This window comes from Anabrus simplex, chromosome 2, assembly GCF_040414725.1.
Source record: "Anabrus simplex isolate iqAnaSimp1 chromosome 2, ASM4041472v1, whole genome shotgun sequence".
NCBI lineage: Eukaryota > Metazoa > Arthropoda > Insecta > Orthoptera > Tettigoniidae > Anabrus > Anabrus simplex.
Window position 1 is genome coordinate 143,004,631 of NC_090266.1, and position 17,574 is coordinate 143,022,204.

At 41.8% G+C, this 17,574-nt stretch overlaps 1 protein-coding gene and 1 pseudogene across 1 annotated transcript in view; one reads left to right on the plus strand and one right to left on the minus strand.

Annotated features, from left to right (window-relative positions):
* Sh (Potassium voltage-gated channel protein Shaker) overlaps positions 1-17,574 on the plus strand; it is a 719,812-nt gene that overhangs the window by 85,342 nt on the left and 616,896 nt on the right. The gene's annotated exons all lie outside the window — the stretch shown is intronic.
* On the minus strand, positions 11,537-11,637 carry LOC136865001 (5S ribosomal RNA; annotated as a pseudogene).

Consider the following 17,574-nt stretch of genomic DNA (forward strand, 5'->3'; position numbering starts at 1 on the left):
CGAGGAACACCTCCGCGTGTTAGGGCATCCCCTACCTTAATTCTAATGTACTAACCCATATCTACTCTCTACAGCTAACTAAACATAAAGAAACTTTGGCTGCACGCGGCATTCCCTGTGAGGAGAGACCCATCCCACCCAGCACCGCTATCAGCCACTCCTCCCGGGTTAGATATTACCCCCACCTATAACTCGTACTTCTCTCCTCATTTTACGTGGCGAATCGTAGAGGCGGTTGCCGGTCCATCATACGATCCGTCACGCATTTATCTACCCATGCAGCTATTACGAAGTGAAATCATAAGGAGATCATGAATGTAAAAGTTAAGAAGAGTATCATCGACTCTGATCACCACCTATCTCTAATCAAAGTGATGTTTCAACTTAACAGACCCAAATGTATATCACGGCAAAACCCACGAATAGACCCAGAGATTCTGAAGCAAAACTCAAGCCCTTTCCTCGTCAATATCTTCGAGAAAAGTGCTAAAAGTTGGTCAAAACATAAGAACGAACTTGTAAAAGCAGTCAAGTGCACTAACATGCCACCGAGGAAACGTAAGCATACATGGTGGAACGATACCTGTGATAATGCGTTAGAACTCTGCATGAAAGCATGGCAAGACTGGAATTCTCAGAAAACCACAGAGAAGTGGCATGCCTCCATTAAAATCCTGAAGGGGACATCAAAGATTATAAGATTCCAAAAACGTCATTATGGTCAGATCAGACTGGCAGAAATCGAGCAAGAATTCAAGAAAAACAACACCAGGAACTTTTACAGAGCCTTTAAAGAAGAACTTACGAGTTAGAGGGAACCCACTCTCTGTTTTAAACGACCGGATCGGACTTTAGAAACAAGAAATGAAAAAAACTGTTAACTTCTGGTAGATCATTTCAAATACTTTCTAAATTGCGAACGTCCTACTGACCAACTCACTTTTGAAACGCCAGAACCAAATCCATATTCTGAGCCTCCAACAATAGAATAAGTTCAACAAATAATACACGAGTTAGAAACAGCAAATTTTCAAGGGGAGATGGTATAATTGCCGAAATGTGGAAACTAGCTGGCAGAAATCTCGCCCAAAAAATCCATAAAATTCCCACAAATATCTGGACTAATGAAACAATTCCTGAAGACTGAAAGTGTGCAATAATTTACTCATTACAAAAAATTAAAATGAAATGGCGTATAGCTGTTAGTGCCGGGAGTGTCCGAGGTCATGTTCGGCTCACCAGGTGCATGCTTTTTGATTGAATACTGCTCTCAGTTTAAATCTCCGCAAAATGTTTGGATTGGATGATATTTTCCTAGACTCCTGAACAGCATGCACCTTCTCTGTCGTCATGGATATCATGATTTCGCCAGACTCATTACCAACTGAGTGGGCCATGCAGTTCGAGGAGTGTAGCTGTTAGCTTGCATTCAGGAGATAGTCGGTTCAGTCCCCACTATCGGCAGCCATGAAAGTGATTTTCCTTGGTTTCGCTCTTTTATACCAGGAGAATGTTGGGGATATACCTTAATGAAGAACACAATCGCTTCCTTCCGAGTCTCAGACCTTTCCTAAACCATCGTCACCATATTACCTTCTGTGGATCAGTGCGACTTAAAACTTTTTATCAATGTGGTTTCGTTTGCGATTACTCTCCTTGACTTAATTTCTTCTGTTTTATAACACTGATTTAAAATGGGTAGATGTCTGGCGTGATGCTTACTGTTTCCAGTGCAGTTTTTCATGCTGATTTCAAATCTGAAAACAGTTTTGCTCTCTCAGGTCAGATTTTGAGTAAGCTGTCAAAGTTTGATTTTTCATGGACCAGCGTTAATCGAGACTTGTTTTCATAGTTTTTCGTTATTTTTCATGCAAAGCCGAATATTTTCATTTACTTCTTCTTTATCGCCAGGGACAGTGAACATTATGGGGTCCAAAGGTTGCATAAATTCACCAGTTCTGTTTTGCTACGTGTGGGGCTATGTAAACAAACACATCCAATGTGCGCCAGGTGGTGATTTGCACTAATGTTCATTAGTACTTCATGTAGCATTGAATGATCTAGTGAAGCTTCTTTCTGCGAATTGGTTTCCTTGATACAATGTTAAACCTTAGTAAATGGCTGATGTCGTATATCTCAAGAACGGTGCGTGAAGGAGACAAATAGTTTGCATGTTTTGAATCAACATGTTTCACTTGTCTTAGAAAGCGTGTTGGATACCAAGATATCCAACGAAAGTCATTTTTTGTTGATCAGTTTAATTTTGTTTCGAAATATTTAAACTCATAAACGCTTTGAAATACGAGGTGATCAATTTTCAGCATCTTCATATTAATTCTTGGCTATCTGGCTCCATGACTGAATGTTCAGAGTAATGGCCTTGGGTTCAGAGGGCATCAGGTTCGATTCTCGACCGGGCAGAGAAATTTTACTGCGTATGGTCAATTCCTCTGGCTCGGGGACAGGGTATTTGAGTACCTCTCACTACACTTCTCTTCATCTACATCTAACTCGTGGTAGTGAATACATCGCTTCACATTGGATTGCCGTCAAATACGACATCCGTCTTAAAACTGGGTGAAATCCACATCAATTCCATTAAATTGAGGAAACGGCCAGGAAAAGGAGTAGTATTAGTTGATGACTAACGTTCTTCCAACCCTACCCGTTGGCTGAATGGTCAGCGTACTGGCCTTCGGTTCAGAGGGTCCCGGGTTCGATTCCCGGCCTGGTCGGGGATTTTAACCGGGAGTGTCCGAGGACATGTTCGGCTCACCAGTTGCATGCCTTTTGATTGAATACTGCTCTCAGTTTAAAACTCCGCAAATGTTTGTATTGGATGACATTTTCCTAGACTCCTGAACAGCATGCACCTTATCTGTCGTCATGGATATCATGATTTCGCCAGTCTCATTACCAACTGAGTGGGCCATGCAGTTCGAGCTGTTAGCTTGCATTCAATGGCCCGGGGGCTGGGTGTTTGTGCTGTCCCCAACATCCCTGCAACTCACACACCACACATTACACTATCCTCCACCACAATAACACGCAGTTACCTACACAAGGCAGATGCCGCCCACCCTCATCGGAGGGTCTGCCTACAAGGGCTGCACTCGGCTAGAAATAGCCACACGAAATTATATATTAACGTTCTTCCATATCGCTCACAGGCTGCAATAGTTGCACCAGTCAAAAAGTCAATTTCTGATTGTGAGATAAATAAGTAAAAGGTTTCCCTTTGTAGTGAAATGCAGATACCATACGATTAATCTGTGGAATAAAGAGCAAACGGTACTAAATTGCTCGATTGGAGATCAGTTACTAAACATGTTATTTAAAAATTGCTCCTTCATTCCCCTTATCAAAACCATGACCGAGACGTTTTGAGATGTGTCACAGTTGCTTCATTGATTTTATTTTTATACATTATGTTGGACTCTCTTCGGAGTTTGGGGAATGAAACAAATTTACGAACAATGTTAGAGTCTGCAATAACTCAGGTTTCGTATATTTTGAGTTGTGCCACTACTGCAGCCCACGAGTAATATACCCGTTGTTCCCAGGTTTCGATGCAGTAAGAAAATGCTGTTCGCCTGATACTTAACCTTGGGAAGTATTAATGGTGTGTAGTTTGTTTACAACTGTTCAGCGCTTCCCACTCCTATAGCATTTGTCAGTGGGCATAGGATTTTTTTAATGTCCCTGTATCTAAAGCGGGACGAAAGCCCTTTGAAAATGTCGTGCTTATTAGCCCGTGTAAGCCGGGGATGGACGGAGCATGGCGGCGTGCACTGCTCGGCAGGGCGTCCAATTAGACGACCCGCTACAGGGTCGATACCGCCAACAAGGGATATACACGACACTTAAGAGGAAACTCCACCGCGCCTAAGTGCCCTGCTCGACAACTCATGTTTTACTAGATTTAATATTTATATCTTGTCTTACCACCCCTAGTTTGGAGAAATAGAACTGGCCCACACTCCAGTAGGTTCAGTGAGCACTAGAGGCCAGGTCACGCGTGATTAGTCTCGTCTTCCCCTCCGATTTTATGTATTATTTCACTCAGAGCACGGCGAAATATTTGTTATCAGTCCAACAAAGTGCTGAGTGTTAACTTGAATTATAACCGTTCAGGTTGATATTTGAGTGAGACGTGAATCGAACAGGCTCTTAACTGTGCTTGCAGCTTTATTATTATTATTATTATTATTATTATTATTATTATTATTATTATTATTATTATTATTATTATTATTATTATTATTATTATTTCCAGGCTGCGTGGTTCATATTGTTAAGTTCCTGGCTTTCGGTGGCTAAGATGGCAAATCCAATCCTGGCTCTGTCCAGTAGTTTCCCAGTTCTTCTCCAGGCAAATGCCTTTATGGTTCCTAACATAGGTCCATGGCCACATCCTTTTCTCTTCCCTGCACCTTCTAATCTTCCCATCCCCCACAAGGCCCCTGTTCAGCACAGCAGGTGAGGTCACCTGGGAGAGGTGCTGCTTTTCCCCTGACTGCCTTTGAGGTGGTTCAGAGGGCCCCGTATTCGATTACCTGGTATGGCAGAAATTTTAAAACGGCGTGTGATTAATACCTCCAGCTCAGGGGCTGGGTTTTTATGTTCGTTAATACTCAACTTCATTTACATGCAATAAATCACACCACAAGAACACGCGATAGTGAATAAATCCATTGACATTTGGTTGGCATCGGGGGTGGCTTTCCTTTTACATCGCACCGTCTCAAAGGGCCCCCTGGCGACGATGCGATAGGATAGGAAGAGGACATGGAAGGAGGTGACCGTAGCCTTAATTATGGTACACCCCAGATTTTGGTGGGTGTAAAAATGGGATACCACGTAGAAAACATCTTTGGGGCTGCCGAAAGTGGGGTTCGAAACCTCTATCTCCCGAATGTAAGTTAACAGATACACGCCTTGAACCGCGTAAGCATCCGGTCTTAGAACTAGGCTATGTTCATACAAAATGTCGATCCCAGGTAATTAGGAAATGGCCAGGAAGAAGATTGTCTTCCTCTGTTCAGTAGCGGAACTTACCATACCGTATTGTAGGGATGCTGTTTGCATGGTGAATTTACGCGCTCCTAAAGTATAATGCATTTAAGGTTCATTTTCGTTTACACGTCAGTATAGGAAAATGGATTCAACGAAAATTATTCTGATGGACTGCATATATATATATATATATATATATATATATATATATGTGTGTGTGTGTGTGTGTGTGTGTGTGTGTGTGTGTGTGTGTGTGTGTGTGTGTGTGTGTGTGTGTGTGTCGGAAAGGTGTGACCCGTCTTAAGGAATATAATGGGTAGTAATAGCATTAGGACATACGAGGTTTTAAAAGAAAGCCATCGGTATTCTCTCGTTTACGTAGAGTCGGCAGTACATACTTGCTTACTTCATGACTTGGAGGTTTAAGATAGGATGTACTTCCCGTAGCAATGCGCAGGTCCCATTCGAAATTCCATCCGAATACGCTTGCGTTCGTTGAATGTTATGTGCCTAGACTACTGCGATGGTGTCCGCACCCCTGATTTGGGCTATCCGGTATTTGGTTACTACTGGGATTTTTCAACTCTCTTTCCGACGAATCTGTGAAGTATGTCCTGAGGCATTGACCTACATCCCTATCCGAACGTCATATCGTCGGTGCGCCTATAAAAACCGCTATCTGATAATATTTATGCTTAGAACCCTGACCAGAAATGGTCTGTCATCTAAGGTTCAGTATTGCATGAACTGTATCAACGAATTATCGTTCCAAGCAATGAATGTGCTGTGGATCAGTATTTCTCCCGACAACAATGTCACATAACGGTACTTCGAGGCGCAACACACACAGACACACTGACCGGACTGGCTATCCTAGCCTCGTAGAAAGCCGTTGTCATGAATCAGCAACAAAAACAATAGTCGTGTTTCTCGGATTTAGATCACGGGGACTGGACGTGATCTTCTTTTCTCTTCTTAGCATTTGTTCCACATAATAGCGCGATCTGCTCTCTGCCGCCACTTTGCAGACGAAGGTGTGCAATTTTAGTTCTTCGTGTATGGTGTCAAGCCAACGTTGTCCCGGTCGTTCTACTGCCCTTTTCCCGTCAATCAACAATAAGTCAGCATCTAGTCCTTGCAGCTGTTTTTTCAGCAGCTCGAAGTACACGCTCATACCAGCGGAGATGACTTTTCTCATCTTCTTCAATGGTTCATATCCCTCCATATCGGTTGCATACTTAATTGTTGCTGATATGATCGTGATGTCTCAAGCCAGACGGCCATCGGAGCATCCTTGTTTCCATTAAGCCAAGTCGCTGTTCCGTCTCCTTAGTGGAAATCCAGCATTCTGCACCAACTGGACTCACCACAGATCGATAAACTTTAGACTTTAGCCGGTCTGGAATCTTCGTATCACATAGCACACCAGCCACTGAATGCCGCTTCTGCCATGCGCTACTCATGCGATTTGATATTTCAGGACTGAGGGATTCCTCGGCAGTACTTGTCGAGTCAAGATGTTTAAATGGCATTGTCTTTGGAAGGTCAACGCCATTCATTTTAATTGTATTCAGATCATTTGAATCTTTTGTCTAACATTCAGTTTTCTTAATGTTCAGCATTAGTCAAAAATCTGCGAGGGGTTGGTCCATGACCGAACATGTAGCTGTAGGTCAGTCTTATCATCAGAGGCCAAAATCACATCAGCCGCGCAAAGCAAAGTCCAAGGTACAAGGAGCTTGAATTCGGGAGATAGTGATTCTGAACCCCTCTGACAGATGTACCTTAATTAATGCAAGTTACACGTCCTTCTCATTCCTAGCTTTATCCTATCCATCGTCGCCGTAAGAGCTATCTGTGTCGGTACGAAGTACAGCACGCTGTAAAAAAAATGCAGATCTCTTGCAACAGTATCTATGACGATAATGAAGAGGAGAGGTGAGAATACAGATTCCTGATGGACAGAAACAGAACGTGAAATTTATACTTATCAAGAAGAAGACAGATTTCCCTCTTCTTTACCTGTCGCAACACTGTAATATTTCACTAAGAGTCAAACATCGGTCAAAATATACATCTTATTCTTCTACCGATTTTCCCACGCGCTGTGGGGTTACGGGTGCGAACTGCGTCACACACACACACAAACAAACAAACAAACAAACAAACAAACAAGGATATGTCCGTGTTTTACGGCCGGTTGCGCTTCCTGACGCCAAGACTAAGTGTTACTGCGTGTTTCTGTGTTTGTAGGTAATGTGATGTGTTGTCTGAATATGAAGAGGAGAACTTTAGGACAAACACAAACAACCAGACCCCGAGCAAGAAGAATTAATCACACGCCATTCAAATCCCCGACCCGACCGGGAATCGGAGGCCTCAACGCTGACCATTCAGCCAATGAATTGGACGTTAGTAATATACATATTGGCGGCATAGTTCTAATTCGACGTACCTGCCAATTCTGCTCCTATCCATTATTTCCCCTAAAATGGTCACGCCTCCCAGCCACATATTGATTGCCCCAGAGGAGTGCGACAGGCTTCGACAGCCGGCACATTTCCTATCCTCGCCGCTAGATGGGGGCTTCATTCGTTCCATTTCTTCCCCGGTCGAATGACTGGAAACAGGCTGTGGATTTTCATTTTCCGTATCTTCGTAGGTAACAGGTCCAAGAAAAACAGATATGTGACCTGTTTTCTTTCCTATCCGACTTCCCTTAGTCAATAATTGTTCTTCCCTGATCCCTACGGTATTAGGTTTGCGAAGCCTAGAGAGTCGGTCATTTTCATGGCCATCGTGGCCGTTCTCTTTTTTTGTTCATTTGTCCTAGTATCGAACCACTTCTTCTTCTTCTTCTCAGGGTGAAGAAGAACTGTCCAGTTGTGCTAGTTGTCCTTCAAAAAATACTCACTTCCACTATTACCATTCCTTTGAAACATTCATAAGTTACTAGGCTTTTCTTATATTTTAAATTTAACGTTTCTTCTTCTTTCTATAGCCGTGTTGAAACACCGGATCCCGTGAGATCTTCGAAATTAATCAACATTGGGCGTGGTCAAGATTTGGATGGGTTGCCACGCACTTTTGGTGGGGGGTAAGGTAATGGAGGAGCGGAAAGGAACTGACCACCCTACCGTACGTAAACTTCGGCTCAGGCACACCTCTGCGGAGGTTCGGACTTGTCTTTCGGCAGAATACACCCTTTCTTTCTATGCCACTTTTCCCACAACTTTGTAAGGCTGTGTTGTGATCCATGTCACGTATGGTGATTTGGCGCGGTTTTACGGACAAATGTCGTTCTTGACGACAATCATGTATGGTTTTCTTTTTTCCTTGTATTAGAACTAACTGAGGTCGGTTTTCGGTGACTATCGGATAGGAAAGGCCTAGGACTGGGAAGACAGCATTCATGGCCTTAATTAAAGTGAAAATAGTAAACCATGAAAAGCCGTCTTCAGAACTGCAGATTGTGTGGTTCGAACCTACCATCTCACATACGCGAGCTAACAGGTAAGCGGCCACCAAGCAGCTAGCTCGTTCTGTCTTACGAAGTTTAATGTCACGTCAGGTAAATTATGTTGTCCCATAGAACACGTCACATAGCCTATCCGTTTTTCCTTCGCCTTTTACCTACGGCGATATTAAAGGTGTTAAATCATGCATTTTATCTTTATTAATTTTAGAGCTCAATATAGTGAATACCCATCTCTTAGAACAAGGTGAAAGAATTCTGTATGTCGACAGCTAGCTCATGTTTCATACGCAGCGTGAATCGAACAGGGCAGACCCCAGTTGGTAAATGAAGCACGTTTGAATATTTTACATACTTTTTTCAAGAAGTGCTTGACCGATTTTCAAAATAATCATGATGCTGAATTTGAGATATTTCTAGGCTTAAGGCTTGATATAGAAAACAAAGTAGTTCCATTAAAAAACGTAGCTAGTACCATTATCTCAGAAGATGGTGACGCCATGAAAAAGTATTGTAAGTCAGATTATGATCCCCCCTGTTACCATTACTGAGAATGTTAATATCTTCAACTGTTCGCGAGTTATTTGAGGTGGACAATTTAGTTGAATAACCTTGTACGTGTAATTTCCCTGCTTTACTTGATGATCTAAGACCAAACGTAGAATCAGCATTTCCTTGCGTGTTCCGACAGAATATTTAACTTATAACAGTAGTTGCTATAAACAGCGCACAAGCTCATTGAAATATAATGAGACTGGCAGAGAATACATTTGAAATACCATTACGTGGTAGTTGGAAGTTCGTTGCACCCGATCGCCAAAAGAACATTCGTGAAGCTCAAGAGAGAATCATCATCCTGTTGTAGTGGGAGTGTGTGTGTGTTTCAAATCCAACCAATCGACATATACTTGATCCGTTATCCCCTTGATTCAACTCTGACTTCAATAAAGATATGTAGTTTTGATGTAAGCAAATAAATACATACATAGGGCCTACTTTCATTTTGTTACAATGTTCCTTACGTCATACCGATATAGATAGGTCTTCTTGTGTGGATGGAGAGGAAAGGGCTAGGAGTGGGAAGGAAACGGCCGTGTCCTTTTTAAGGAACAGCCCCAACATTTGCCTGGAGTGAAAATGGGAAACCATGGAAACCTCTTTTTCAATATATTCGTAGGTAACAGGTCCAAGAAAAACAGATATGTGACCTGTTTTCTTTCCTATCCGACTTCCCTTAGTCAATAATTGTTCTTCCCTGATCCCTACGGTATTAGGTTTGCGAAGCCTAGAGAGTCGGTCATTTTTATGGCCATCGTGGCCGTTCTCTTTCTTTTGTTCATTTGTCCTAGTATCGAACCACTTCTTCTTCTTCTTCTCAGTGTGAAGAAGAACTGTCCAGTTGTGCTAGTTGTCCTTCAAAAAATACTCACTTCCACTATCACCATTCCTTTGAAACATTCATAAGTTACTAGGCTTTTCTTATATTTTAAATTTAACGTTTCTTCTTCTTTCTATAGCCGTGTTGAAACACCGGATCCCGTGAGATCTCCGAAATTAATCAACATTGGGCGTGGGGTTCGAGCTCAGTATCTCCCCATAAATAAATAGTAAATTAATAAAGTAATGAATAAATATATATAATTTAAGATTCTACTCGAATTACGGCGGAAAGATTGCAGGTGACTACATTCAATATGTCAAAGTTCAATTTTTTTTTTTTTTTTTGGAGCTGGGACGAGAAGAAAGGTTTGAACTCGGCAGTCTTCAACGTAATTGTACCGGACATACCTAAGGTGATCAATACATACGACGTATTGCTTGTAAACTTCAGAAAGGAAAGCACATTTGAAACATACAGAATCGAATTACTTACAGACACCATACTGTCTGGTAATGATAGAAACGACATTGACTATTTTTGAAGAATGTACTCTACACCTCTTTTACTCTCCGACATACAATATCAGTTGATCTGAGCACAGTGTTTCTGTTCGGTTTGAGGGTCACAGGGTCGATTCCTGATGGATCGAGGATTTCAACCACGCCTGATTAATTCCTCTAACTCTGGTGGGGAGGGGGAAAGGGTGTTTGTGATTGTCTCAAAATGACTCTCTTCATACACTGCATATACAAAACACAGCACCAAACAACTTACCACCAAATAAATACACAGTAGTGAATGCATCCTTTTATACAGGCTTCGCGTTACGAATGGCATTCGGACATAAAACTGGGCCAAATCCATATGTTTGCCACAGTTCTCACCCACGACACCACTGGATATAGGAAAAGCAGTAGAAGAACAAGTGAACTGTCAGGGTATCACTCTAGGATATTTGTAATTAGAGATGTATATATAAATACAACGTGATCGAGCGGATTGGCCAAGCGTCTTAACGCCATACTGCTATGGAACCAAGCTCTAGATTCGGGACAAACATGGGTTCGAACCCCGCCGTCGACTTTCCTAAGAATGGGTTTCCGTGGTTTCCCATTTTCACCTCCAGGAAAAATACCGGGACATTGCCTATTGATAGACCACAGTCGATTCCATCCACTTCCTTACCTAATTTCATTCAACATCATTCATTCCATTTTCATTAGTTTCTCAACTGAGGTTGGCGTCAGGAAGGGCATCTGTCCGTAAGACATGGCACGTAATTTTATCTCGCCTCATCCCCGAGCCCGTACCAGGAAAATGGACTAAGGGGTAGATATACATACATACATGCATGCATATTAATACAACGTGAGCTTTATTTATCCCTAACTAAGGTTATCCATATGTTTTTCTTAATGATATTTGTTCTTGGCGTCCACCTCCGTACATATTTTGCCACTACCTTCACCATATGATAGGAACCTGCGTGTAAGTGTAATTGCAGAAGTGTAGAGTGTTGGGTGTGACGAAAGGAACGTTAAGGACGACACAAACACCCAGTCCCCAGGCCAGGGATATTAATCATTTACAATTAAAAACCCCTGACCCGGTCGGGAATCGAACCCGGGGCCGCTGGGTGACAGGCGGACGTGAAAAGGGAATTGAGCCAACGGCACGTGGTGTTCCCAAGCGGTCACCCATCCAAGTACTGACCACGCCCAATGTTGCTTAACCTCGGTGTATTCGACATGGTATGGCCGTTGGCTATCCATATGTTACAATAGGTCTAACTTAATTTGCGGAACGTAAAACCAATGACATTTTACTGTTCCACACAGTGCAGAGTTACGAGCAGTGAAAGTCTTTTCTTTCACTCTTCAAATGGCCTTCATGGCCTGTACGGAAGATGGCATCACTTGGTTTTGCATCATTATTTCAGCAGTCCTGTTTAACTCCTTAGGATGAGGAACAATAGCTTCGCCAAAATTTGCACTTTCCACCAGTTTGTCCCGTTAAACACTCACCGTAAACCCAGATCAATGTTCTGTATGTTACTTTTGAATCAGCACGTATTTGTTGCTTCTAATGTAAACGAATTTCTGTAATCTGTCTGTAATTTTCTATTTTAAGGTAGCGATCAAATTTATAACGGTGACGCGATATGGTCATGTAGCTACAAGCTCGCATTCTGAGGATCATGGGTCTGAACCCTACCCACAGCAGAACTGAAGATGGTTTTCATAGGTTTAACAATTTCACATCAGGCTGTACCTGAATTAATACCACGGCTGCTACCTTCCCAGTCCTAGCTCTTCCCTATATCAACGTCACCAAAAACCTGTAGGACGTTAAAATGCTTACAGGTGGAGGTGTCAGACATGTCTCGTACTGGCAGCCCTAGTAGTGACGCATTCCCACGTTAAGAAGATACGAATGTGTCTACTTAAAAACGTCACACTGTAAAGCTTTGACCTTCTTACCTTAACCACAATCAGCTGAAGCTTAAAGCTTTGTGGAAAAATGGACTCTCTTCTCTGGTGCTAGGGTTTTGAGCCACCTTCTGGCTAGTAAATTATTCGTGATGTTCACCTGCAGCAGTCGTATCAAAGGTTTACGTTATTTTAGCTGACATATAGACAGTAATTCATTAGTCATCATCATCATCATCTGTTTACCCTCCAGGTTCGGTTTTTCCCTCGGACTTAGCGAGGGATCCCACCTCTACCGCCTCAAGGGCAGTGTCCCGGAGCTTCAGACTCTTGGTCGGGTGATACAACTGGGGAGTATGACCAGTACCTCGCCCAGGCGGCCTCACCTGCTATGCTGAACAGGGGCCTTGTGGAGGGATGGGAAGATTGGAAGGGATAGGCAAGGAAGAGGGAAGGAAGCGGCCGTGGCCTTAAGTTAGGTACCATCCCGGCATTCGCCTGGAGGAGAAGTGGGAAACCACGGAAAACCACTTCGAGGATGGCTGAGGTGGGAATCGAACCCACCTCTACTCAGTTGACCTCCCGAGGCTGAGTGGACCCCGTTCCAGCCCTCGTACCACTTTTCAAATTTCGTGGCAGAGCCGGGAATCGAACCCGGACCTCCGGGGGTGGCAGCTAATCACGCTAACCACTACACCACGGAGGCGGCAATTCATTAGTTCCTTGTGAATAAAATTACTTATTGTTTTGGACATTGTCCTGTGATTTTTTAGTCACTTGCTGTAAAGAGTTCATATTGTAGCTTTTCCCTTAGTTGATTCGGAGTCGATTCCTAACTCTGTCACCAATTTCAAGTAACAGTTCCTGATCTTCATACCAGACTGTTTCTGTCCTAATGGAAATTTATACACTTAGGTAATACTTGTGCTCACTTTACGTGATGGTGCTTTAAACCATGAAATGAAATGTTTTTCACTGCTACAAACGTTATAAGTGAACGAATTACTAAACCTCACTATCAATAAGAGGTGCATTTAAGAGTTAACTACGAGAGTAGGAGATTTAAACTTAGGCACATGCAGAGAGAAATTGCACACATTATAACCCGACAAAGCATTCCTTGTCCAATACTTCAAGATTTCCTCCTAGTTTTCGTCCGAAAAGCCTTTATGAAGAATTATTGTTAGTCGAGTTTTCAAGTTCTATGGACAGTACAAAAATAATTGTTCATAGCTTTTAATGACAGTAGAAATTTAACAATGATAATTATTGTTAAATTTAGGTTGATGCTTTCACGGCCCGTAATTGTAGGCATGTTAATAAGCTATTGGGATTTAGACGTATCGTGAAAACAAGGTGAAATTCTTCACGTTTTGCAGAGAACTTTCCTCAACGTCTTCCGAAGAAAGTCTCATCTGAAAGATATAGAGATTTAGAGAAGACTTTCTAGCAAACACACGACATTTCCTTCTGAAGGCTCGGTTCAACGTTCTCTGCCAACTTAAAGAATTTCATCTCGTTTTATTGACATGCAAAAATCCCAGAAGCTTGTCTACAATGATTTTGAAGTTTTTAATTAATAGTTTTCTGTCCATTTTTTCTCTTAAGACTGGTCACGCCTCCCAGTCACATATTGATATGCAGTACATCAGAAAAATTTTGTTCAGTTCATTTTCCTATGCGCAAGTGTAAAGGAAAATGAACCTTCCTGTAGGGGTGAGTAAATATGTTACGCAAACATGCATTCCTACAGTACGGTACAGTAAGGATTTTCCTTAACACACGCGCATAGGAAATTGGAGGTGTGACCAGTCTTAAGGGAAATAATGAATAGGAAGTGCATAGTCACATTCGTGGTTATGGCATTTTAGCAACGATATGGTACTTCTCCATAGAAGTAAGCGATGTAAACTTCGAATTGAGGAATGTTTGTTCAAAAGGCGCTACTTCCACTTTCAAATATTAAATCATTATTTCTCCGACATGCATTGCAGTAGTTTAATATTGTCTATTACCATGAGCAATCCAGACGAGAACAATTTAATTCCTTAAAATGTGTGCCAAACCTGATCATGGGTACGTTCCATGTGCTTTTTAATTTATTATTCTTGCGCTTTTCCCCAAACTATATAAAGGTGAAAACAGCACCTTTTGAGTAGACACTCCGAAATTAAACAACAATGTTTAATACGGTGATGTACAGGAATATCAAGGGACCGCGAAGAAAGTCCGAATTATTCATGAATTCAAATTAAAATGTTCCAATTCAGTTAAACAAGTTCTGCTGTACCAAGAGGAGAACCTTGTTTGTTTGTTTGTTTGTTCAGAAGCCATAATGGCCTGTTTTGACTTCCTAGAGTTTTAAAACATGGACTTTTCGTTCAGAAACACTTCATCTAGTTCCACATTAAAAGAAGCAAGACATCAAATTAAGCAACGTAAACATACTCGTTAGATTGAAACAAAACGTTAAATTTAGAGTGAACAGTGAACATTTCTCGCCAAGGAAATCTTTCTAGGTGCGGAAGGGGGCTTTCTATGTTGGAAATATGATTACAGAAAAGTTGACTGGGAATTTTTATCAACTTATTCCGAATTCGTACTCATTTGACAGGTCATCAGCTCTGAAGATACCGACAGGACTTACGGGGAAACCTTAATGGACGTTGAGAATTCTAGTTGTCTTTGAAAGCCTACACCAGGTGGTATCCTTACCACAAAAAACAGGGTGATATCTTCATTCCTGCATTTTTTGGAAATTAATGTACATTAATCATTGTTTCCAAACTGTATAAATCAGTTCGCTATGATGTTGTCACATCGTAGATTCGATTGTTCCTCGATCCACCTTAAGCTCGCCGCCGGCCCGCCGAAACGGCAAATAACTCCATGTTTCAGTTGTCAGAGTGACGGAATGTTGTCATGAAGACGGAGTCTTCAATGTGGCCTCACCTGAATACCAACTGACTGATCAGGAATTCTACTATATGTTTCATGTCACCGTGCTCTGTTCACACGAAAGGACGTGGGTTCGATTCATCAACTGGAAGTTCAGAAACGAGACTTGTTGAGGCACATGGTACTGGTTTTCAGTCAGTCTACATCAGTAATGAGCACTAGATTAATTCATGGGGGAAAATAGAGTAATGAACTTACGGATAATAGAAAGCCATAACTTCCACCTCTCCAAGAGCTTTCGCTGTATTTCTTTCCAGGTGTCGGAATTTTGTTCCGTAGTTGTTCTCTAACATGTTGGAAGCCAACTCAATGTTACAGGCACATAGTCTTGTTGTATAATGGGTGGTTCCCAAGGATGTGTCTTCTTCCGGAAGTTATAGCCATCTTTCTAAATTTCTCGATTTCCTCACGGGTAATAGAATTCATGTGTTTTAGGTGAACCAAACGCAATTTAACCACCTCTACTAGCTAATACTCTACAATTGAGGACCAAATATGGAAAAGGGTGAAGGTGCCAGAAACACGTTTTCGAGAAAATGCCAATATTATAGTCCCCGAGCACAACGGCACATTCACCCTTTTCTACTGAAGGAGACCAGGAAGTGATGATTACCTACGGCCTATGAAGTGCAAGTATACTACATCCAATACATGTTATACAATTACATAACAATATTTAGCTTGTATACATTTCAGTTCTTTAATTAAGTGGCTCAGAAATTAGAAAATACATGAGTGATAACACACTGACACAATGGACAGCACACGTGAATTGCAGCAAAAGACGCTGGCACATTCACCCTTCCCCATCAAACTTAGCTGGACTGTGGCTCTACCTGCTGAACCTCTTACCAACTAAACTAATGATCTCAGGTACATGCACAAGTTACCACTACATGCGGCATGGCTAATACATCCCCTTATTACAAAAATAAAAAAAGACCCACATTTTTCAGATTTCGGCACTTTCATACTTTTCCATCTTTGGTCCTCAATTAGTGTCTGCAGTGAGCAATTCTGCTTCATCTCACGTTATACCAATGAGATTGTCTTCGCTAACAAACATTCACCACTGGGTGCTCGGTTGAAAGAAAAACTTTTTATTGCATGTGGAAAATTTGAGTGTTCATATCTTGGTGGGACTCACGGTATGGGTCACCCAGGGCAACGTTGTCAAAGACAACCACAGGTGGCCTTCACTCTCATTTTGCCACCAGCCTGGCACAAAGCTCTTCGTGCTCCGAGCTCGAAGGTCAGTTCCCTCGTCACACCAGTTGCAAGGTGGCAGGAGTGAATAATAGCTGCGTGTTTCGGTTTCACACGCTTAAGAGAATATGATTAGCATCGTATATTGCACGATATTATTATTACTATTATTTAACGATTTGCTTTACGTCGCACCGACACAGATAGGTCTTATGGCGACATTGGTATAGGAAATGAATAGGAGTGAGAAGGAAGCGGGTCTGGCCGAATTAAGGTACAGCTTGGTACGCAAATGGGAAACCATGAAAAACATTTTCAGGGTTGCCGACAGTGTGGTTCGAACCCACTGTCCCCCGAATGCAAGCTTAAAGTCTCACGACCCTAACCACATGACCAGCTTACTCGGTATTTTATTATTATTATTATTATTATTATTATTATTATTATTATTCGACGGCTTTCTTTTAAAGCCTCGTATGTCCCAATGCTCTTCCTACCCGTTTTATTCCTTAAGACTGGTCACGCTCCCAGCCGCATATTTACACGCAGTTCATCAGTATAATTTTCGCTGTGTTCATTTTCTTATGCTAATATGTAAAAGAAATTGAACCTTACCATACCATATTGTAGGGACATTGTTCGCATGGCGAATTTACGCATTCCTACCTTAAATACATAATACTGTAGGAGTCAGTAAATTCGCCATACAAACAACATCCCTTCAGTACGGCATGGTAAGGTTCATTTTCGTATACACATCTGCATAGGAAAATGAACACAACGAAAATTACTCTGATGAACAACATGTAAAATAATTGTCTGGGAGGCATGACCAGTTTCAAGGGATATATGAGGTTTGAAAAGAAAGCCATCCATATCCATATGTCCCTGGGAGGCGAGAACAGTCTTAAGGAGAATAATGGATAGGAGAACATTGTCAGATGCGTGGTATTAGAACTAGGCCGTCGAAATTTAATTCAGTTAAAATATAAGAATAATCAGAATTCCTCTAACTAAATTCCTAGTATACCTGAAAGGTTCATACATTTCAAATCGATGTGAACAGGAATGAATCACTTATACAGACCTTTCTCTGTATTCATAAACAA